Below are 23,242 nucleotides of genomic sequence, written 5' to 3'. Positions count from 1 at the left end.
TTCGCCCCAACCTGGGCGCGCAGCACCCCAGCCGTTCCCGGTACTCCTTTCCTCTCCCTCTCTCCTCGGTCCGAAGGGAAACTCAGGCTCCGGCCGCCCTCGGGGTTCATCCATCAGCGCGAAAGGAAAAGGGGGAGGAGAGAGGGGAGGCGGGCGGCGGGAGGAGGAGTTTCTCGGCGGCGCGGAGCTCCGGTGGGGACCGCGGAGGAGGAGCGCCCTTCCCCCCGCGCGCTGATTGCTGTGGCGTCCTGCCCGTCCCCGCCCGCGTGTGTGAGGGGGAGCGAGTGCGCTGGGTCGGCCCGATGGGGGTAATCGAGGGTTTCGGGGACGCCGAGTGGCGCTTTCCTCTTCCTAGTGAGTGAGGGAGGGAAGTCGGCGGCTCTCGTGCCCGGCCACTTTCCCTGCGCGATTCCCTGAGCTCCCTGCAGGAGGAGAAAGTCCCCGGCGGGTCGGGATGGCGTAGTTGCGCCGCGGCGCAGCAGCTGCCGGAGCTCGCGGCCGCCGGGCGCTGGGCGGGGAAACTTTGCTCTGCTTTCCTGCAACTTGCGGCGGGTGGATCTCCGTTTGACACACTGCCTCAGAGGTACGTGCGGGCTCAGCCTAGCGGCGCTGCAGCCCGCGCCGGGACACCCTTGGCCGCCAGGCTAGCCCAGCACCCGTGCCGGCCAAGGGCTCTCCAGGCTGCGCGGGGGCTGTTGGCGTTGCGCTGGGTTCCGAGCCTGTTTCCCGGCCGGGATCGCTCCGGCCGCCAGGACCCCTGGGCTTCTTGGGGGCGGCGTTGGTCGGTTGGTGTTTACGCTGTGAGGTGCACAGGGGAGCGGCCGTCCCGGGTGGGCAGCGCTCCGGGCGATGCGGTGTGCTGGGGAGGACATCTGCTCCGCGCCTGCCCTCACTCTTCCTTTCCGCGGTTTCTTCTGACCTCCGCGGGGCGCGCTGGTCACTTCCCACTGGGCGCGTGACACCGTCGGTGGGAAAGATTTGTTGTGGGTTCATACTCAATTGCCATTGCAGAGGCTGCGGCCCCGGCACTGGCGCACCAACAGGAGCTTCACTCCCCGCGGGCCGCGCCCTCAGGGTGCACTGCGGGCGGCGCCGAGCGCTGCAGCCCTGAGTCCGCAGAGAATCCTCCCTCCCGCTTTAACTTGCTAGCCACCTTTCCCGGTTTATTTTGAAGGCTTCCCTTAGCATGTTCATTTGGTTAGAATAATCTGGAAACTCTTGGACTGTTGCTAGGAGAATCTCCTTGCAGTCTTGTTCTTATTAGGGCATTTGCTTCACTTTCCAGAATCATTTAGTGCAGGGGACCAGCTTGTCAAACGTGAATTACCTTGACAGTGTGTGTGTGTTAGTTACTCCTTCATGACCGACTCTGCGACCCCAGGGTCTGTAACGGACTGTGGCGAGCTCTCCAGGCTCCTCTGTCCATGAGATTCTCCAGGCAAGAATGCTGGAGTGGGTTGCCATTCTCTTCTCCAGGGGATCTTCCCGACCCAGGGATGGAACCTGGATTTCCTGCTTGGCAGGCAGTTTCTTTACCATCTGAGCCACCAATACTGGCTCCCACCTTGACCGAGTAGAACTTAATGGATTTAGTGTCTACAAAAAAGAGCTGGGAGAAGAAAATCACTCCATTCCCTTAGCTGTGAAATGGGAATAATAATAGTATTGGCCTCAATGTTACTGTGAGAATTGAATGATTTAAAATATGTAAAGTACTAAACAGTACCTGTGCACCGCTATTAGCTGTGCTTGTCCTGAGCCCAGTGGAGACTGGACGGGAGCGTGGAGGGTAAGGGATGGTAGGAATGACAGACTGAGATGGGGAACCAGACTTTTTCTGAACTCTGCATCCCTTCCAAGAGAAATAAGCGATGGGTTTGGGAGGAGATAAGTCTCGCACAAGTAGCAAAGCACATGTCAAGACCTTTTAATTTTCCTGGAATAGTACTTTAGGTTGCAAACAGGTACTTCAGTGTGAAATTAGCTACTTTCTTTCCGGAAATAATGAAAGCTAACGTTTATTGGGCCCAAACTCTGTGCCAGACACTCTCCTAAATGCCTTATGGACACTTAATTGTTACACCAACTCTCTGGAAAAAAACACTATTAATAGCCCTAATTTGCAGATAAGACACTAGAAGTTAGTTACTTGCCCAGGCTATTACACAACTGTTAGTTCTGTCTGACTCCAGAGCTAGCTTAGCCACTCAGCAGAGAGCAGCAAGTGCAGTCAGATTTGTGTGCGGTGAGTTTGGGCAGCTTTTCCCATCCTTCAACTTCCCACTGAGTTGAACACACATCTCTTGAAACACAAATCAGGTATCCGTGATTAATGTAGATGATCTACCCATGGGGGTGCCAAATTTCAGCTTCTCTGAAACTGGCTCCAAGTAATTATAAATAGAACTCTGATTTATATTAATTAATTTAGATCTTTAAACTTCATTTCTCATATTAATTCTCCAGACATTGTTGGTCAGTGTTACTTAGCTTCTTTAGGAAACAGCTTGGGTTTGGCACAGGAGGCAGGGAAATAATTCTTACCCCCTTAAGGGCTATTAAAATGAAATTGATTTCATGCCATTGTGTCAGTTAAAGGATGTTGCTCTGTTTCTTGATGTTCTCTGCTTTTGGCTTCAATTCTGCATTGTTTAGTGTTTCAAGGCTTCAGCATGTTTTCAGCGCTTCAGTTTGTCTTTGTCATTTGTCAACTTTAATTTTTCCTGTTTTGATGGAATCTGACCATTACATGGCACCTTTGCTTAACAACTGTTGACCCAGCTCATGTTTTTAAGCATAAAAATCACCAACTTACTTTTGAACCCCAGCACTTCAAAGGCAACCCCTGGGGAATTCATTGTTATTTTGAATATTAGCCAATAGGGGGAGCATTGCACACTATGCATTGATGTCTGTTGGGCACCTAAGCCAGTTTTTTTCGAGTATTCAGCATACATTTCAGGAATGGAAAATGTTGTGGCTTTATCTAGCAAAACAACCAGTTTGCTTTCTGACTTGACTATGGAGAACTGGGTTTAATTTCAACTGATGAATGTTTAAGAATAACTTTGAGGACAGGGCCTATATATTGGATATATGTCTAGAACTCTGTGGTGTATGGACAGATATTAAATACACACACAGTTTATTTCCATTTGTTTTCGTTAAGAGGCATATGTAAAATGATTTAGTGTACTTTGAATAATATTTCAAACTATCTAGGAGAACTGGGAGTCCAGAGAGATGCATTGTGAATTCTTTTGTAATGAAGCTCATTTGTCTTTTGTAGTAGAGTGGATATAGTGAATTTGTTCTCAGGAAGGCTGGTGTTCTCACAATCCTGTCATTATCATTTTTCATTAACATCTGAGTGCAAGACAATAAGGAATTGTTATGTTGAGTTTCTATTCCAGTACATTCTTCAGAGGCTTATATTTTAGTACGATAATAGTTCAGAAATAACATGTTTGTTTAGTATAGATGCAGTGTATCTATAGATAAATATATAAGCAATATTTAGGAATTAACATGCTTGGAAAAGCAGTTAAATTAACTTTTAAAAAAAGTTTTTCATCTCTGCAATTTTGTAGGTTAGTTTCCTTTCTTGCTTCTTGAGTATCAGGTACTTTATTTCATTTACCAAGTTAGGGTCAAGAGGATTTTATTTTAAAGTAACTTTCAAACTACTAAGATTTAGTCCTTTCTTTCTAAATCTCAATACTGCAGTTACACTTCAGAGTAGCGTTTTATTTAGTCTGGTTTTCCATGGTCTTTTAGTTTACTTATTCAGCAAACTTGTAGCAACTCCCAACTCCCTAATAGGCTTAAGGTTCCTGGTGTTGGAGTTAGCCAGTCCCCTGATAGCAGGATGCCTTAAGGCTTCCTAGGGTTTAGGAAAGCCTGTTTGTTTTTTTTTAAACCACCATTATTGACAAAATTGGTTTGCTTAAAGAGAAGTATTGTCCCATTCTTTTGAAGACTCAAAGGAATTAATCTTTCTTTTTGCATGCAAACTTAATTGTATCTTGTAAAAATCAAGTGATTCTTGCTTTTCTGAGGGCCTGCTCTGGGCCTAAGCACATGGAGAACTCAAAGGTCCTTTGAGTACTAAGAAGGTGATCTCTGCAGACTCTTTAATACCTAACTGTTGACCAACTTCCCAGGATCATAAATTTGTGGAAATTTCTGACTTTACATTTTAAGCATAACAGGTAGAACCGTTAACATTTAGAGGATCACTGGTAAGTATCAACATTGCTGTAATATTTTTCCTGGATGAATTTGATCTGTGATCATTTTAAATTACCCCTGTTCTTGATAATCCATTTTGAAAATGTGTTTTTTTCTTCCCTTATTGCTGTTGGACAAAAACTAATTATAATTGTCAGGTTCATTAGTTAATGAGGACACTCTGGCTTTTCTCCTTTCTTTTTCTTTTAATTCAACAATTATTTTATAAATGATTTTATCTCTGTTTCAGTCTCTCCACTGGAGCGTTTTGCTTATATTTTTAAACTTCTTTTGAAATTTTGAAACTTAAAATATTAACTACTTTTTTTGAAAATTATTAACTACTTTTTGAACTTTGCATGATTCAAGTTAGATAGTGGTTTGGGGGTCTTTAACTTAAGAGCAATCTTGTATTGCCTTTAGGAACATGGATAGTTTGGAATATAAGAGTGAATTTAGGGCATTTGAGGCTTCCACATCTTCAGAGTAACACTTGGAATGATAGCGTTGTCTTTTTGTAGCATTTCATAAAACACAAGCTATTGCTGATTTGTTCGGTTTCTAGTCAAGCTGAAATAAATCACAGCTTGGAAGTGCCTTACGAAAAAGGATTTGGGTCCATTTCCTGGGCTCTGTCCATTTCTAGATTTCTTTTTTTATTTCTTTTGAAATAGCACATTTGTTTGTTAACTGACACTGAGATTTATTTTCTCTGTTTGCAAAGTTTTAAGGTTTAGCACAGATTTCCAAGACTCTTGCCTTCTTTTAGGAGGAAATTGTTTTTATTTCTCCACCAAGACGTGCAGTATTTAATGTTTGAAGCAACATTCTTAAATTTTCTGCATGGGGCCCCTCTCATTTGGACCTTCTGCATGTTTTATTCTTTAGTTTTCTAGGTCAAACAAGACTTAGTAGGCTGACAACTAAAGGTATAAGGGATGGAGACCATATTTAAAATTGAGATTGTCCCCTAAGGTCTGAAACAGGGTCTCCAGAAGCACACCCTTAGGCTATCTTGATAGTTCCTGCTTAAGATAATTATAGAAAAAAAAAAGGTTAAGTCTGTTGCTAGTGCTGGTGATTCCTTTAGCCTGACAAAGTTCATTTTTAGGATTTAATTTTAAATTGTTGCCACAATAATAATTTAGAATCTAGTCTGAAGTGTCAGCTCTGTCTTCACTTTAAGAAAAAGGATGGTGATCCAGAGGCATATACTTTCCCTTAATTCTTGGACACCGGGCTCTGGGAGAAAGGGGACTTCAGGGTTGGGTACTTTTTGCAGAAGAAGGAAGAAGCACCTGCTTGTTTGTGCTTCCAAGCTCATAATTCATTTCCCTGGTACAGGCTGAAGGTCAGCTTTTTGTTTGAATTTGCCGATGGACCATTTGTAAAAACACATTTAAGTTGATTAGTCCCTGAAAAAAAATGATCTTTAGAAAACAGTCTTTAAAAATACTAGTCCTTGAGCTCTCCTGTGATCAGATTGCCCTGGGAAAAGGTCTGGAGTTTACAGGTGTGATGACTAAGCACCAGTGATGGGTAAGAACACCAAGCAGACCAGGTGGAGGGCCTAGCAGAACTTAGGGTTTCTTTTTTTTTAATTCTGATTATTCTATTTTATTAATGGAAACTTGATGAATACTTAATTCCATTTGGTGTGTGAAAAGATTCCCTTTTGGGAGTATAATTCCGTTAGCATTTTTAGTGATTTATGTGTTTTGACACATGAAATTGTTCATTGGATGCAAAAATACACTGGTGGCTATTTGCAAATTTCATTTTATAATTAACTGCAAGATGATTGCTGGAATAGAATGTTGCTTTAAAAAAAAATACTTGGAAGGTTATTTGAGGTGAAATATTTAGATTCCAATCTCAAAACCTTGTGTTCATGTGGTAGCCTAAATACTTTTGTGTGATACTCCCCTGTGTTGTTTTGAGTTATCTCTTTTCTGGTATTTTTCTTTAAAACAAAACGTACTCAAACACAAAACTCTCCTTCTGAGTGTCCATAAAGAATAACTATCTCATTTTACTATATTATACTTTGTGCAATTGGCTGGCAAATGAAATTCAACTTTGAGGGAAAGCACCATTGACTCATTACATACATTTTGCATCACTGCATGTAAGGTCTTCCCTATATGTGTGGGAGAAGTTTCTGATCTTCCAAATGGGTATGTTTACTATTGTTGGTCTCTATTTGTCAAGTCCTTTCTGAACAGACATTCCTCTTAGTTTCTTATTTTTGTGTCTTTATAGACATAGTTACAGGAGAAAGCAATGGCAACCCACTCCAGTACTCTTGCCTGGAAAATCCCATGGATGGAGGAGCCTGGTAGGCTGCAGTCCACAGGGTCGCACAGAGTTGGACACGACTGAAGCGACTTCTCAGCAGCAGCAGAGATAGTTAGGGCTTCCTGGGTGGCTCAGTGGTAAAGAGCCAGTGCAGGAGATGTAGGTTTGATCCCTGGGTCAGAGAGATCCCCTGGAGAAGGAAATGGCAACCCACTCCAGTATTCTTGCCTAGTGAATCCCACAGACAGAGGAGCCTGGCAAGCTATAGTCCATGGCGTCACAAAAAGAGTCAGAAACGACTTAATGACTAAATAACAACAACACAGCTACTTGCCATATATTTATAATATGCCCTGTGAATCATGAAAAAATACATAGCTGCTTTTTTTGTTTTGAATCCATCATACTCATCCATTACAAAGCTGTGCAGCCATTGGATGCATCATGTTTTTGACACAGGAGCCAGGAGAACGATGACCTACTTGATACATTTCATATTTTGGGGGGGGTACATATGCTTTTTTCAGTTTGTGGCCTCTTTATTTCATTTCTAGAATGGCTGCTCTCAGAGATTGAAGGTTTTAATTTTATTCAGTGTGTGGGCAAACAGGGAGATTTCCCGTAGAAGCAGTTCTACCAAATTAAAAAAAAAAAATGCTTCCAGAAAGTATCCTATATAGATACCTTGTTAGATAAGGCTTTGATGATGTTCAGATAGGAAATAACACAAAGCAGGATTCCACTTAGCTTCATTGAATAGGGGGGCTAGGAGAGAGGTGGGGGGTGTCTAATTTGTTAGGGGAAAATGCACTTTTGCAAAATATAAGGCATTTAAATTTAATTTTTTTGGGGGGGATTAATATATACTTCTAGTAGTTACATAGGTAAGAGGTTTGCAAAAGAAATTTTGCTAAGGTTGAGATTCTGTAGTTGGCAACTCTTATAACCCTGAAGATCCTGTTCCCTGAAGCCAGGAAAAAGCAGTCTGTTTCCAATTATAAATCACAAAAATAGGGAAATTAGGCCAAGAAAAATGACCATTTTGGGGGTTGGGTTGATTTTTTTCAGAGGGTGAAGGAGAAAGGACCATAGGCACACAGTAAAAAAAAAAAAATTGCTAGTTATTCTGTTGGCTTTCATTTTTTTTTTTCAAGCAGTCTGTATTGGAAATTAAGAATAATTTTAGGTTTAAAGACACTTCCTCCTTCAGCTCCTTTTTGTTTCTCAGAGTGCAAATAGAGGAGCAGAGTTAGGCAGCTTCTGCTGTTAGGCAGCTTCTGCTGACACTGAGGGGCTTGGTCCCAGTGTTTTGGGACCCAGCTGGTATTACTGGTAAAGCCTTTTCCTGTCTGAATGGTGCCAGATTATGGCTTTCCAGCATCATCCCAGCTAGTTGGGGCTATGGTTTATTTATTACACTTTATACTACGCTTTGTGGGCTTCCCTCCTGTCTCAAACCGTAAAGGATCTGCTTGCAATGGAGGAGATCCAAGTTTGACCCCTGGATGGGGAAGATCCCCTGGAGGAGGGAATGGCAACCTACTCCAGTATTCTTGCCTGGAGTATTCCCTGGACAGAGAAGCCTGGGCGGCTACAGTGCAAGAGGTCACAAAGAGTTTAACAGGACTGAGCCACTAACACTTTCACTTCTTTCTTTTCCCCACACTATGCTTTGAATGAAGATGTAGTCCCAACGGATTAGTATAAAGCTGCTCTGGGAGAAAGACTAGGTTTGCTAGTGTGAGAACAATCGGAGGTGAGAAGCCTAACTGGGAGTTGGGTGAGGTGTGAGTGAATCTATTGTCCTCAGCGCTTGTTGGAAGCAACTAGCCTTTCTTAAATACAGCCTGCTGTTAGTTTCAGGATTAGTGGTCCCATGAGACCCAGGTGTTAACTAAGAAATCTCCTTTCTACCACCAGAAGATCACCAACACATCTTAGTTTCTGTTTCTCACACCTTAAGCCTCCAGAGTGTTGAATAAAACTTTCCCGATGGTACAGAATCTTTCATAACAACGTCATCCTTCGGGGCTAGTGGTGTTCAGCGATTGACTCTTTTCTTCTCACCTCTGGCAAACTCCTCGGCCTGCAGCAGGCGGGCTCCCACGCCCACTGCACCGCCACCCCAGATGGGCGGGTGCGAAGTGCAAAATTCCGAGCTTATTTTCAGTCAGCATCTTAAGTGTCCTCTCTCTGGTGCCTTACTCTCTCCCACGTTTTATTACCTTGGTTTCCTGGAACTATTTTGTCCTGGTTTCCCCCACTTCCTGCCCGATCTCTTCAGGTTCCCTTCTCAGTGCTTGTTCTGTGTAGGTCGTTGTTTTCCAGCTTCGATGTTTCCTTCCACTCCTCCGTCATTCAATGGCTCATATTTCTCTGTCACAGTGGTCACCTAACTCCCAGTTTTATGTGTCTGTCTCCTTATTTCCAGCAACTACCTGGTATTCTGTCGATTTTTCTGTGAAGCCAAGCCCCATGGCGGTCCAGTGGTTGAGACTTCCTGCGTCCATTGCAAAGGGTGTGGCTTCCATCCCTGTTTGGGGAACTAAGATACCAGATGCCCCTCGTATGTGCGCAGTCGCTCAGTCGTGTCAGACCCTTTGCAGCTCCATGGACTGTAGCCTGCCAGGCTCCTCTGCCCATTTCCCAGGCAAGAATACTGGAGTGGGTTGCCATTTCCTACTCCAGGGCATCTTCCCAACCCAGGGATTGAGCCTGTGTCTCTTTGCATTTCCTGTTTTGTCAGGCAGATTATTTACCACTGTGCCATTTGGGAAGACGCTACATGCCCCTGGAGAGGGCTGAAAAACAAAACAAAACAACAATAAAACCGAAAAATTAAGTCCCAATCCCAGTGTACGATTTCTCTGTGGTCCCCAGCCCCTAACTCCTGTATTTCACATGTCAGTAAGTGGCACCAGTTGCCAAGCTAGGATCCTCAGGCATACTCAGTTTCCTTTTGCTTACCTCCTCCACCGACTCACACTAGTCTCATGGTGTCATACTTTTAGCAGATCTCAACTGGTATTTATTTTCTCTGAGTTCCAGGAGACTGACTTTATGGACACAGAAATTGGAATTTCATATAATTTCCAAAGTATCATGATATTTTATCATTCCTTTGACTTTTTTCCATCATTTTAACATGTAAACACCATTCTTAGCTCTACAATAGAGATTGGCTTCTCTACAATAGAGATCACTTAATGGGAAATAGATGGGGAAACAGTGGAAACAGTGTCAGACTTTTATTTTTTTGGGCTCCAAAATCACTGCAGATGGTGACTGCATCCATGAAATTAAAAGACGCTTACTCCTTGGAAGAAAAGTTATGACCAACCTAGATAGCATATTGAAAAGCAGAGACATTACTTTGCCAACAAAGGTCCGTCTAGTCAAGGCTATGGTTTTTCCTGTGGTCATGTATGGATGTGAGAGTTGGACTGTGAAGAAAGCTGAGCACCGAAGAATTGATGCTTTTGAACTGTGGTGTTGGAGAAGACTCTTGAGAGTCCCTTGGACTGCAAGGAGATCCAACCAGTCCATTCTGAAGGAGATCAGCCCTGGGATTTCTTTGGAAGGAATGATGTTAAAGCTGAAGCTCCAGTACTTTGGCCACCTCATGCGAAGAGTTGACTCATTGGAAAAGACTCTGATACTGGGAGGGATTGGGGGCAGGAGGAGAAGGGGACGACAGAGGATGAGATGGCTGGATGGCATCACTGACTCAATTGACATGAGTCTGAGTGAACTCCGGGAGTTGGTGATGGACAGGGAGGCCGGGTGTGCTGCAATTCATGGGGTCGCAGAGAGTCGGACACGACTGAGCGACTGAACTGAACTGAACTGAACTAGGTCTATAGTTCAAGCCCTGCAATTGGCATGTTCTTCTCTATTTGCAAATCATCATCTCACCTGGATTATTGCAGATGTATTCCAGTTGGTTTTCCTGGTTTCAGTATCTTTCTCTCAAATTGTTCGTCCATTACGATTGGAACCTTCTAAAAATACAGATCGGACATGACTGAGCGACTGAACTGAACTGAAAATACAGATCTGTTTTCCTTTCTTTTATTTAAAATGTCTGCTGTTCCATTATCCTTGGCAGGGGATGTCTGGTTACTCACAATGTAGCTCAGCCTACTTTTTAGCTGTTTTCCTTCACTTCTCCCATGAACCTCACTGTGCTTCTACAAGACTCCTTATGTTTTCCAGAGCACACCCTGGGCTCTCATGCCCTGTTCCTTTAGTACTGGTCTTTTCTCTAGCATCCCCTCCTTTTCCTTCTTTCTGGTGGCCCCCTGTTTAACTCCATCATCACCTTCTCTGCTGTAGTTTCACGTGGCTCTTCCTGGCGGGTGGTTGATTGCTTCCTCCCTTTATTTCTCTTAGAGTCTTTCTCCTGCTGCCTCCTGAGAATTTACTTTCTTCTCCAGACTTCCTAGAGCAGGATTGAGTCTTACCATCTTTGTAACCTGGGTGTGTGGCATGGGCATGGCCATGTATGTTGTCAAACGGAATTCAGCTTGGCTCCACTTCTGCTAAAGCTTGAGGGAAAGACCAAGTTTGCAGTTGATATGAATTGTAACTGTAGATAAGACAAAGGAAATCAACTCAGAGTCATGTAGTTTAGGATTAGATTGGGGCTTAGAAATAATCCTTTCCAAACCCCTCTAAAGATGAGGACAGCCAGGTACGGAGAGCTTGGGTGGTCTGCCCAAGATTGCAGGGTGGGGAGCAGTGCTTCCCTCTGCCCCTCTCCAGTAGTCTCCACCCAGTAGTCAGGATGGCCTTGATAAAACCTAAGTCAGATGCTGTCATTTCTCTAATTAAAACGCGCTCTTGTTTCTGTCTTTCTCAGCATAAAAACCCCAATCCTTATAATGATCCATAAAGCCTTAACCAGCCCGGCTCCCTTGCCTGTTACCTCTTTGACTTCACCCTCCATTTTCTGGCTTGCTTACTCTACTCTAGCTACTTGACCTGCCTTCCCTTTCCCATGCCAGACACACTCTGTCTCAGGGCCTTTGCATGTGCTGTGTTCGTTGCTTGTAATGTTTTTCTCCCAGATATCTACACTGTTCACTTCTTAGGGTTAGGGTTAGGTCCTTACTTGAAACAAACAAACATGCACACAAACAAACCTTCCTGTCTTGCTTCTCTGTTTTATTAATTTTCTCAGCATTTATCTCTGCCTCATATATAATTGTATATCTTGTTTATAGTTTTGGTCTCCCCTGACTAGGATGTAAGCTCCACAAGGTCAGGAATTTTTGTATATTTTATTCCCTTTTGAATCCCCACACAGACCTGGCACTGACTGAGCAGGCAAATAGATAAATATTTGTTGGATGAATATATAAATGAGAGGAAGCAAGATTTGTGGTTTCTTGTAGATCCAGTTAAATGTACACTTATGACATTGAAAAGGGAACACTATCAGGTATGTCTGGAGGGAGAATCTGATTTTTTAAAAATCCCCATTCAAGACCTGTCAGACTAGAACACTGACCTCTTTTAATTGTCTGACTTGAAGCAGTGACAGTGGGTTCTGCTCAGCCTTAAAGTGGTTTGGGAAGACTCCCATTTTACCTCTAACAGGCTAGGGCTTGCTGTGGTTTCTCTCTGCCTGTGGTTTGCCCTTTAACCCATGGGACTACAAAGATGAAAAGTAAACATGGTATTAAACAGAAGAGCTGGGGGAGAGGGTATGGGGCAGAGGAGCAGAATTTCCTTGTGGCCCTGACATCTTCCCTTGCTCTGGGCTCATGCACAGGGCCGCTCACTGAACCATCTAGAGTTGCTTCGGGGCTATACCCTAAGGAACGGTCTTGAGACTGCCAGGCCAAACTCCTGAGTTTTGCTTTGATGTTCTGATTTCTTTGAAAAGAATTGTTTAGGTTAGACAAAAAGGACATTGGAGTATGGATTTTTTAAAAATTAAATTACTGTCTTAATTTTGAAGAGAGGTTTTAACCCTTTTCAAGATAGCTGTTGAAATTACCATTTGCACACTTCCCTAGCGGTCCATTGGTTAAGACTGTGCTTCTGCTGCAGAGGGCACCAGTTCTATCCCCACCAGTTCCCCATTAGGGAAGTTCTGCATGCTGTGCAGTGTAGCCAAAAAGAAAAAAACAAAAAAGAAATTACTGCTTGCTTTTGTCAGTAGTGCTGGTGGGGGTATGGTCCTTTGAAACCAATGACTTAAACCCAAGGGGTAGTAAATTATACTTCTGAAGAAGAATCTAATTTTGGGGGTAGGGGGTTGGGTTGAGTATAGAGCTAATTTATATTAGTGTAACAGTCGTTTTAGAGTTACTTACCTCTCTCTCTTTTTGTGATAACATCAGTATGATTTCTACAGAGCCCCCCTCATCAGGACAGGAAGCTCAGCCAAGGAACTCAAAGGCTTAGGAGGATGTTATTGGCCCTATACAAAGCTGTAGCACAATTTAACCCTGGGATTCAAAACCATCAAATTGAAAGTAAATTGTCTTGAATGGAGCTGCTGTCAGTGACCTAGTTAAAAATCAAAGCTACCGTTTCCTGAACACTAAGAACATATGAGCTCTCTGAATAGTGTCTAGTACATGGTGGTTGTTTACTTGCTAAGGCACACCCAACTCTTTACGACCCCATGGACTGTAGCCCACCAGGCTTGTCTGTCCATGGCATTTCCCAGGCAAAAATACTGGAGTGGGTTGCCATTTCTTTCTCCAGGGGATCTTTCCGACCCAGGGATTGAACTCATGTCTCCTGTGTCTCCTGCATTGGCATGTGAATTCTTTACCACTGAGCCACCAGGGAAACTCTCTGGTACATGGTGCTGGTGCTGCTAAGTTGCTTCAGTCGTGTCCATCTCTGTGCGACCTCATGGACTGTAGCCCACCAGGCTCCTCTGTCCATGGGATTCTCCTGGCAAGAATACCGGAGTAGGTTGCCATGCCCTCTTCCAGTGGATCTTCCCAATCCAAGGACTGAACCTGCATCTCTTAGGTCTCCTGCATTGGCAGATGGGTTCTTTACCACTAGTGCCATCTGGTACTTGGTAGGTGGTAATAAATAATGAATGAATGAAATAAAACTGCTGATTGAGCCTCGCCTCCATGGTTACAAAACAAAATAACTTCTCCCTTATGTCAGATCTAATCAGGCTGCCACTATCGGAAAGTGACTGTGGGGCTTGGTTGGTGTCCACAACAGACAAGCTCCTGTTTGGTGGTTAAGATCATAGGCTGTGGAATCAGACAGACCCGGGCTCAAATCCTGGTGCCAGGATTTACTAGCTTGGGGGTGGTTTAGCATCTTAAGCCCCACTTTTATCGCTGTAAAATGAAGTTAAAGAAATCTGTCTCCTTGGGTTTTTGGGAGGTTGAAATGAGAAGTTGTGAAAAACAGAGTAGGTGCCCCATAGATGGGAACTGGGACATTTTGCGAGGTCCAAAGAAGGTGGCAGCGTGTTAGCCTCTAATAGGAAGGCGAATGTTGCAGAATCACATGAACGACCACAGAATAATTACAAAGCAGCCTGTGGACGAGTCTTGGCTGTGCTACTAACTAGCTGTGTATCAGTGGACCAGTCATTGAGCCTTTTTAATTCTTGGTTTGCTAATCTGCAAAATTAAAGGGTTGGAGTAAATGTTATCTATTTCTAACATTCTGAGTTGGCTCTAAGTAGAGGATAACATGGAACAAATTATACACAAAATGTTAAGGAAACAGTGTTTACAGAGGGATGGGAGTAATCAGAAGTGACTTTTGAAATGAGGTGAGGAGAACAAGTAGAATTCATGGAGTTTGAGGAGTAGAATAAAAATGGCAATTTTGATGAAATAGGCAAATCTGACAAAATTCAGGTTTTGTGATTTCTTGCCTTGCTTATAAGATAATTTATTTAAATATTTTTTGTTTATATAAGTTGTGTATTAAAAAATGTAGTATTAATACTTTCTTTACACTTATATTGTCAAGTTGAATGTTTTTCTAGGATAATACTTCGCAGTTTTGTTGTCATTCCTGCTAGCTACTCCATGATCGTGTGTTTCACATTTCCACAAGTGTATTTGAAGTCTCATTTTATAGGAAAGATTCAGGATTAGTTTTTAGCTCTTACAATGACAATTATAAGTAAGGTAGAGAATAAAATATTTTCTTGTTTAATCTCTTCATGTTAGAGATGAAAAAGTTAAAGCCCAGAATGAAGTGACTTGTCTGAGCTTGTAAAATGTGTTGATACCCAAATTCTTGCCTCTGCTGTTCCTTTGATGCTGCCTGAGGTATAGGGTCTTTCTTAGATACAATTCTTAATAGTTAGAAAGTGAAAGAAAGTGTGAAAGTGTTAGTTGCTCACTCATGTTCGACTCTTTGCGACCCCCTGGACTAGCCCGCTAGACTCCTCTGTCCATGAAATACTCCAGGCAAGAATACTGGATGTGTAGCCATTCCCTTCTCCAGGGGATCTTCCCAACCCAGGGATCCAACTCACGGCTCCTGCACTGCAGACAGATTCTTTCCCATCTGAGCCACCAGGGAAACCATTCATTTATTATTGAGAGATGTTCTGATAACTCACCATCTTTTCATACTACTTTTAATTGTAATGTAGAAGATAGTATTTTATACTTGAGATCCAGATGGTACCTTCACTGGTTGCCTTCTATATGCTAAGTGAGCCAGGGCAACTGTCATCCCTCTTTCTGAAATGAACAGATGAGTAGGAAAGCTACACCTGGAAGGAAGTAATTACATGGAGATTTACTTTGGGGGTGGACTGCACTATATTCTAGGTGTCCAAGTTTAATTTCAAGAGAATTAGAGGAGGCTTCCTTAAAGAAGTAATGCTTATACAGAGACCTGAAGTCTTGAAGATGTTAGAAATTGGCCATGTTAGGGGATCCATGGCGGGTCATTGAATTGCAATACAGTGAAGGTCACTTCTGGAAGCAAGGACTTGACCCTTTTGTAGAATTGAATTAAGGCGAGCGTGAATGGAGCATGCAGAGGATGAGGTGGGACTAAGTTGGCAACATCCAGCAACCATGCAAAGTGTTTTGGTCTTTATCCTGACAGCAGTGGGCAGCCATCAAAGGGTTTTAATTCTTAATGTTTCACAAGCCTGGGTGGCTGAACCCTTTCTTTACCAAATAATATCAGTTGAGTGATCCAAATGTATCTGTTGAGGGATTATCCCCACCCAAGAGAAAGAATTTTATCTTGGAAGTTAGTGAGAGGAATAAAAAAACGTGCTTAATTGTGATTAGCACAATAGCCTTATTGCTGGAGTGTTTATCCTGAATTCATATATTTGCAGAATCCTTGCATATAAAGATGTGAATCAAATGTTTCGGTAAATTAATATATGTTGTACAAAATAGTCTGTTGGCGGTCTAGGAGATGTGGCGCTTTTAATTTATTTTTTGGCCATGCCACACAGCATGTGAAATGTTAGTTCCCTGACTAGTGATCAGACCCACTCCCCCTGCAGTGGAAGTGTGGAGTCTTAGCCCTTCAACTGCCAGAGAAGTCCCACCCCAAAGCTTTTTTAAATGACTTGGTGCAAGCTAGGACTTGAGAATATTCAGCTGTGCTGCTTTAGCTGGAATGATTGCCGCTTTATGATTTAATAAAGCCTTTTGGTGATAGCTGTTTCTTCCCTCTAGGCATCTGGGTTAGTTTGGTGGCAGTGCCAGGCTGAGCTCTGAAGCCCCCTGGCTAAACCCCTGAAGCTAATTTGGGAATCATATGGTAGAACTGAGGAGGGCTATGCAGCCAGATCTTTGTAACTTATACAAGAGCTGTTGAGGCAGTAGCTTTACTGCCTTTTTGGAACAGCATTACAATATGATAACTGTCTTTAGGACTTTTGTATTAGGTTTGGAATCATTACTTTTTGGTGATGGAGGAAATTTCTGAAATTCTAGATGACAAAGTCTAATCCCAAAATTAATATAAACTTTGATGTAAACTGCTGTTTATATTATACTGTGACTGGTAGTTTGCCTTTTTTTTTTTAAAGATGATGTATTTTAACTATAAAACTTCAATGACTATTTTTTTTTTAACATATTGAATGGGAAAAAAATGTATTATGGGGGCCAGATATTGTTTTAGGTATCATGCCTATATTCTGTCTCATATATTACAATCAAAATATCATTACTATTTTGCAGATGAGGGGGTGATGGAGGCTAAATGACTGGTCCAATGTAATACATCTGAGTAAGCCAGATTTGGAACCCCTAAGAATAGTTCTCTGTGAATTCTAGCTTAGAATTATAAGCAACTGAAATCTTTAGATGCAGAAATATTAAATGTGAAAGGTGGTTCTTGGAATACTGCAAGGGTGAGTTAAAAATATCAGTCCTAGTTTGTTTGAACTTGAACAAAACCTGGTCTTTTACAACCCTGTGAGATGTATCCAGGCCCACCCTCCTCTTTATGCTGTATTTTGCTTGGGCAGTGAGATCTCTTGTGCTTGGGATAGACAGAGGGCTCTTAAGGACTGACTGAAGGTCAGCCCCGAGGAAATTAAGGTTGCTGGGGCCAGAGATGTGTTGGTTACACTCTTAGCCAGGAGTGAGGGTGGCCCAGGCCCTGAAGGGGTAGAGGAGAACAGAACCCAGCTTCTCTGTACTTCTTGTGCCCTCTGTGCATCCTGCCTTCTTTTACTGGGTCTTCATGTAGAATTCCTACCTGTAAGTATAGGTAGCTCAAGAGTGAAGTGAAAAGTAAAAGTGCTAGTTGCTCAGTTGTGTCCAACTCTTTAGGACCCCATGGACTATAGCCTACCAGGCTCCTCTGTCCATGGAATTCTCTAGGCAAGGATACTGGGTTGGATAGCCATTCCTTCTCCAGGAGATCTTCCTGACCCAGGGTTCGAACCTATATCTCCTGCATTGGCAGGCAGGTTCTATACTGTCTGAACCACCAGGGAAGCCCAGGTAACTCAAGAGTGATCCTTCTTTTTTCCTTTCCACTGGCGGGCACAGAATATTGAGACTTTACTTAATCTTAGGCTTCAGGATAATAATTCCCTTTGGTAGAGACAGGCTGCTAATGATAAGTAATACAGCTTTTGTGCTGTTACTTGTACAATTTCATTTGATGCCTTGTTACCACACTGTGATGTAGGTAAGGTTAGTTTCAGTTCAGTTCAGTCGCTCAGCCATGTCCGACTCTTTGTGACCCCATGGACTGTAGCATGCCAGACTTCCCTGTCCATCACCAACTCCTGGAACTTGCTTAAACTCATGTCCATTGAGTCAGTGATGCCATCCAACCATCTCATCTTCTGTTATCCCCTTCTCTTCCTGCCTTCAATCTTTCCCAGCATCAGGGTTTTTTCCAGTGAGTCAGTTCTTCGCATCGGGCGGCCAAAGTATTGCAGTTTCAGCTTCAGCATCAGTCCTTCCAATGAATATTCAGGACTGATTTCCTTTAGGATTGATTGGTTTGATCTCCTTGCAGTCCAAGGGACTCTTAAGAGTCTTTTCCAATGCCACAGTTCAAAAGCATCATTTCTTCAGCGCTCAGCTTTCTTTAGTTTATTTTCTTACAAATCAAGAAACTGAGGTTCCATCCTAATCTAAACCACGTTTCTTGTCTGACTGCTGTCCGAGTTTTAACTGATCATCTTAGCACTCTGGGCTCCTTTGGCGTGTTCCCCACATGGTACCCAGAAAAGTCTTTATTTATTTTAAATTAAATTTTTTCAGTTTTATTGAGATTTAATTCACACGTAACATTGCATAAAATACAACATAATGATTTGTATATTGCAAAATGATTACCATAGTAAGTTTAGTTAACATCCATTACCTCACATAGTTAACAGCTTTTTTATAACTTGTGTTAACTTTTAAGATTGATTCTTACTGACTTGCAAATGTACAGTACAGTATTGTTAACTACAGTCATCATGTACATGCTATCCCCAGAACTTATTTAGATAACTGGAAGTTTGTACCTCTTGTCTACATTCACCCATTTCCTCACTCCCGCTTCTGGCAATACCAGTCTGGTCTCTGTTCCTAAGAGTTCAGTTTTTTAGATTTCACAGATAAGTGAGCTCATATAGTATTTGTCTTTCTCTGACTTACTTCACTTAGCATATTGACTACGAGATCTATCAGTTTTGTTGCAAATGGCAGGGTCTCCTTCTTTTGTGGCTGAGTAATATTCCATTATAGATACACCACATTTTCTTTATCCAGTCATCCATCAGTGGACATGTAGTTTGTTTCCATGTCTTCGCTACTGCAAATAATGCTGCAGTGAACATGGGGTTGCAGATATCTCTTTTGCAGTGGTTTAACTTCCTTTCGGTATAAAGCCAGAAGTGGAATTGCTGGATCATATGGTAGTTCTGTTTTTAGTTTTTTGAGAAACCTTCAGCTGTTTTCCACATGGGCTTCCCTGGTAGCTCAGTGGTAAAGAATCTACTAGCAATGTAGGACATGTAGGAGACCACCTGCAATGCAGGAGATGCAGGTTGAATCTCTGGGTCAGGAAGATCCCCTGGAGAAGGAAATGGCAACCCACTCCAGTGTTCTTGCTGGGAAAATTCCATGGCCAGAGGAGCCTGGCAGACTATAGTCCATTGGGTCGCAAAGAGTTGGACACAACTGAGCAGCTAAACCACCCGCATAGTGTTTTCCACATTGCCCGTACCAGGGAAACTTTAAAAACCTACTGGGATCATGCCGCTTTCCTGCTTAAACTCTTTCTTGAACTTGTTCCTTTCCCTTCCTATTGACTCTGCAGCCAAGCTCCCTTCAGCATCAGTGACCTGTAATGGTTCCTTTATCTGTAATGTTATCCTTCACCAGAGCTTTTAAATCTTTACTTATCCTTCAAGTGGTGATACTTTTTTAAAGAGCTCTTATCATAGCCTATAATTACATTTTCTGGTGATTATTTGCTGGTTATCCCACCACACTTTAAGCCTATGAGGGCAAAAGAATATGTCTCTTTTTGTGGCCATTATATTCCCATTGCCTGGCATGGAATAAGCAATAAAGATTAACTGAAGGGAGAAATGAGGCTCAGGAAATTAAATTCTTGCCTAATGTAGTAGATGGTGTTACCTTTACTAGAATATAAGCACCATGAAGGCAGGATTTTGGGCTCCTTTTTTCCCTGCTATATCTTTGATATCTTTAACAGTGCCCGGCTCCTCATAGTAAATATTGAATATTGATTATACTTGGATGCAATTCCAAAGATTCCTTATCCACATCCAGCACTTTTCCCCTCTTTGTGCCAAGTCTGTCTGAAAATGGGGATTTGGGATTAGCCAGTTTCTCTGTGTTGTAGAGAAATGGGAGAGTTGCTGCTGTGACTCAGTAAGGTGGTTTTGCTGTCTCTGTGTACAGGTCTTAAAGGGCATCCAAGTGTCATCAAACAAGAGTATCTGTTCAGGCTGCCAAGCTCTATATTGATGTCATCCATCCTGCCTTTTTTCTAAATCCCCTGAATAACATCCATCAGAGCAGTTCTTCTACCAGTTTTTATTTAACCATTTGCAGACTTAACAGTATACCTTTCTCCAAAAAATTCACTTAAATGGCAGACTAGAAACATTTTAATGATCTGCTAGAAAACCTTTTCATGCTGAAGGACCAGAAAATCAGGTGTTATTTACTATTTGGGTTTAGGGAATAGGTCATTTTTTATTCCATTCAATATACACATCTTTAAGATCTTCACATTTGTTGAATATTTTCCATATTGGAGGCTGAACAGTCATAGTGTTAAGATATGACAATGCAAAGATTTGTGCTTTATCTTCAAAGAACTTGAGTCATATAGCATCACCAAGGATTGTTTATTTATTATGACCACCACCCACAGTCCTGAAGTCAAGCCTTAGTTTGTGATCAGTAATGATTTGTGCAAAGTGCACGTGTCAGCATGGAAGTACCGATGTCTGATGGCAGCTATGGCAGGCTTCCCTCTCTCTTGGAGAAAACATTCTGTTTCCAGAGATTGAGCACTGAGGGAGAGAAAATGGTTACTAGTTTGTGGCAACTGACCTGGAACTTCAAGATAGAGTGCTGTCATGGGAAGACCCTGTTTCTAGTCTTGACTCTGCCTTATTGTTAATATTTTGGTCAAGTGTTGGTCTTGGAGATTGGGCTTCCCTTCATCCATGAATTCTGTTGAGCTCGTATAAGTTTAAAAGCTGTTCATGTTATCTTTAGTAGGCTAATTCTCATAATTGAGAAATTGATTGGGTGGAAGCTAATTGTAGGTTCCAATTTTGAATAATCTCATGTTCTTAGCCACTGTGTTAGGTATCTAAGGGGAAGTTAGTAATCTTTTTTGCTGGCTGTTAGCTTATTGCCAGGCATTGTTTCACCACGTTTTCTAAGATAGAGCAAAGTTTGCACTTAAAAAAATTCCTGATCAACCCAGGGAATACCAATAGTTCCCAATCAATTCCTTTTGAATATTGGTTCAAAAAACCATGATGTATTTCAGGACTCATTTGGGTAGGGGTTTTCAGCTTATCCTGGTCTTTCCCTGTGAACTTGTTGTATCACTAGAGAATGTGGGGCAATGCACTAAGTTTAATGACCTTAGAAATAGACTCAGGGGAAATTAGAAGAATTAGCATCACATTCATTTTTTAAAAACTCCATTAAGGTCTCACTCAGAATTATTTTTTGTTCATTTGTGGATACTATAAGTTTTGGTACCCTTTGAATGGAATACATTACTTTGAAATGTGGGCAAAATGACTGTTTCACAGTATCTTTCAAATTGTTCTTTTAAGATTTTGAGCACCCTATTTATATATCAAAAGAAAGCTATTTGTTCTTAAAGTCCAAAGAGATACAGAGAGGTCAGAAAACCAGGGTGGTTGAGTCTCTGATCTATGCAGATGGAGTGTGATATAACCTCAGAGAAAGAAAAGAATTGGTAATTCCCTAGTTTTGTTCCAGATCTGTGACTTTTTCGAAGCTTTTGATCATCCTGTTTTCTCCTAGTTAGGGAACTGATCCCCAGGTTGTGTGTTCAGCTGCTGATATGTGCAAGTCTTGGCCAAAACTGGAGTTCCAATGAATGGAATGACACACTTCCCTTTTTATTCTCCTCTGCCTTAGGATCCTGTCACCACATTGGGAAGATTAGACAAAAACTCTCTGCAGTTTATTTTCTCTTTTGAACAAGTTACATTGTGGAGGTACTTTTAAGCTAAAAGAAGAAAAGCTCCTTCTTTGTTTGAAGCAGCAGTGTGTAAGTTTCAACTTGTCTTGGACTTCCTCAGAGATGTTTTAAGATCCGGTGTAAACTTGCTGTGGTTTGCCTTTGGGCATCAAACTGTTTAGCTTGGCTCTATTATATCTGTAATTGCTGCGTTTTAATAATTACCCAATATTCTTGTCAGCAATTTGCAGTCTATATTTTTTTAATAGAACCATTTGCCTTTCTCTCCCAGGTTCATTCAGACTTGGTTTAAGCCCTGGATTAATGTGCACAGCCCCACAGACCCTCTGCAGCTGAAGGCAGGGGGTGACACAAGTTTATTAAATATTCCTACAAGCCTCGTGCTGGTTATGTAGTTTGTGTGCACCATAAAAACACTCTGGGAAGTCATCTTCTGAGATCTCCTTATAGGGTTTTGCTTTATAAAAGTTGCCTTTTTAGTATTTGTTGAAATAACATGTTCTTCTAGAGTTTTCCTTATCCATCCATTTAGGAAATCTAATTTTTTGAAGGGAAAAAAATAGGGACAAATTCTCTTTACTGTCATTGATTTTTTTTTTTTTCTTTTGGGTCATTGATTTTTAAGGTAACCGAGGAGACTTCCATTACATCTGAGGTGATGCGGAATTATGGTGGCAATCACTTTAAGCAGTGATTGGAAACAATTTTATGGTGTCCAGAGTTATGTCTATAATTTAGTCAGTTTTTGAGATAAGACCATTGTGCCACCAATGAACTGTGCCTCAATTTGCTTGATAACTTTGTTTTCTTAGTGATCTGCTCTTTAGCTTATCTCCTTTTGGTGTCCATTGTAATGTTTATTTTGCAGTAAACAAAAAGTTAAACTGATTTTTCAGTAGCTAAAAATTATGTAAATAGCTATACCCTAATTGTTCTGCTTTCTTGGTATAAATATACCTCAAAGGGAATGGACCAATAATGATAATAATAGCTAGCATTTATTCATTGCTTATTATGAGCTAGGCACTGTTCTAAACAATGTATCTATGTTAACTCATTTAATCCTCACAATAGTTTGGAGGATAGTTTCATCCATGCAGAGTGTCCAGGTCAACATCACTCATTTGGGAGGTGGCAGAGTGGATTCACACCTATGCAGACCTTTTACTGTTACTCTAATCTGTATTTTACTCATACTAGGTTTTTAAAACTATTTTCCTACCAAGATTGGACCACAGTGCCTCCTGCATATGTAATAGCTCAGTTTTAAAGCATATATAAAAATTATCTTTGAAATTCGAACTTTATTGTTATTGCTGGGTAGGTAATACTTGTAAAACCCTAAAGAGAGTTCACTGAAAAGGTTTCTGCCCTCTCCTACCATTGTACCCCAATCACCCTATTTCCTTCCTTCTCCAAGGCTATTAGTATTGCTACTACAGAGATGCATTTAAAATATCTTTCTCTTCACACTTGATGCAGTGAATTAAAACCATTTAATTCGAGCTTGTTTTGCCATTGTTTTTATGTATTTGTACTGTGT

At 41.8% G+C, this 23,242-nt stretch overlaps 1 protein-coding gene across 4 annotated transcripts in view; it reads left to right on the top strand.

The window, feature by feature from the left end:
• The first annotated feature begins 310 nt into the window (after nucleotides 1–310).
• The window catches only part of TGFBR3 (transforming growth factor beta receptor 3), a 200,048-nt gene continuing 177,116 nt past the window's right edge, over nucleotides 311–23,242 (top strand). For 2 of the 4 annotated variants that reach the window (XM_060411602.1, XM_042250942.1), the window contains exons 1-2: nucleotides 311–583; nucleotides 21,636–21,768. The gene's annotated coding sequence lies outside the window, so the exon portion shown is untranslated. The remainder of the gene's footprint in view (nucleotides 584–21,635; nucleotides 21,769–23,242) is intronic. The other 2 variants (XM_027972013.2, XM_027972009.2) reach the window with 1 other exon arrangement.

Source organism: Ovis aries, chromosome 1 (genome assembly GCF_016772045.2).
Source record: "Ovis aries strain OAR_USU_Benz2616 breed Rambouillet chromosome 1, ARS-UI_Ramb_v3.0, whole genome shotgun sequence".
Classification (NCBI taxonomy): domain Eukaryota; kingdom Metazoa; phylum Chordata; class Mammalia; order Artiodactyla; family Bovidae; genus Ovis; species Ovis aries.
This window is presented reverse-complemented; position numbering and strand designations above follow the sequence as displayed.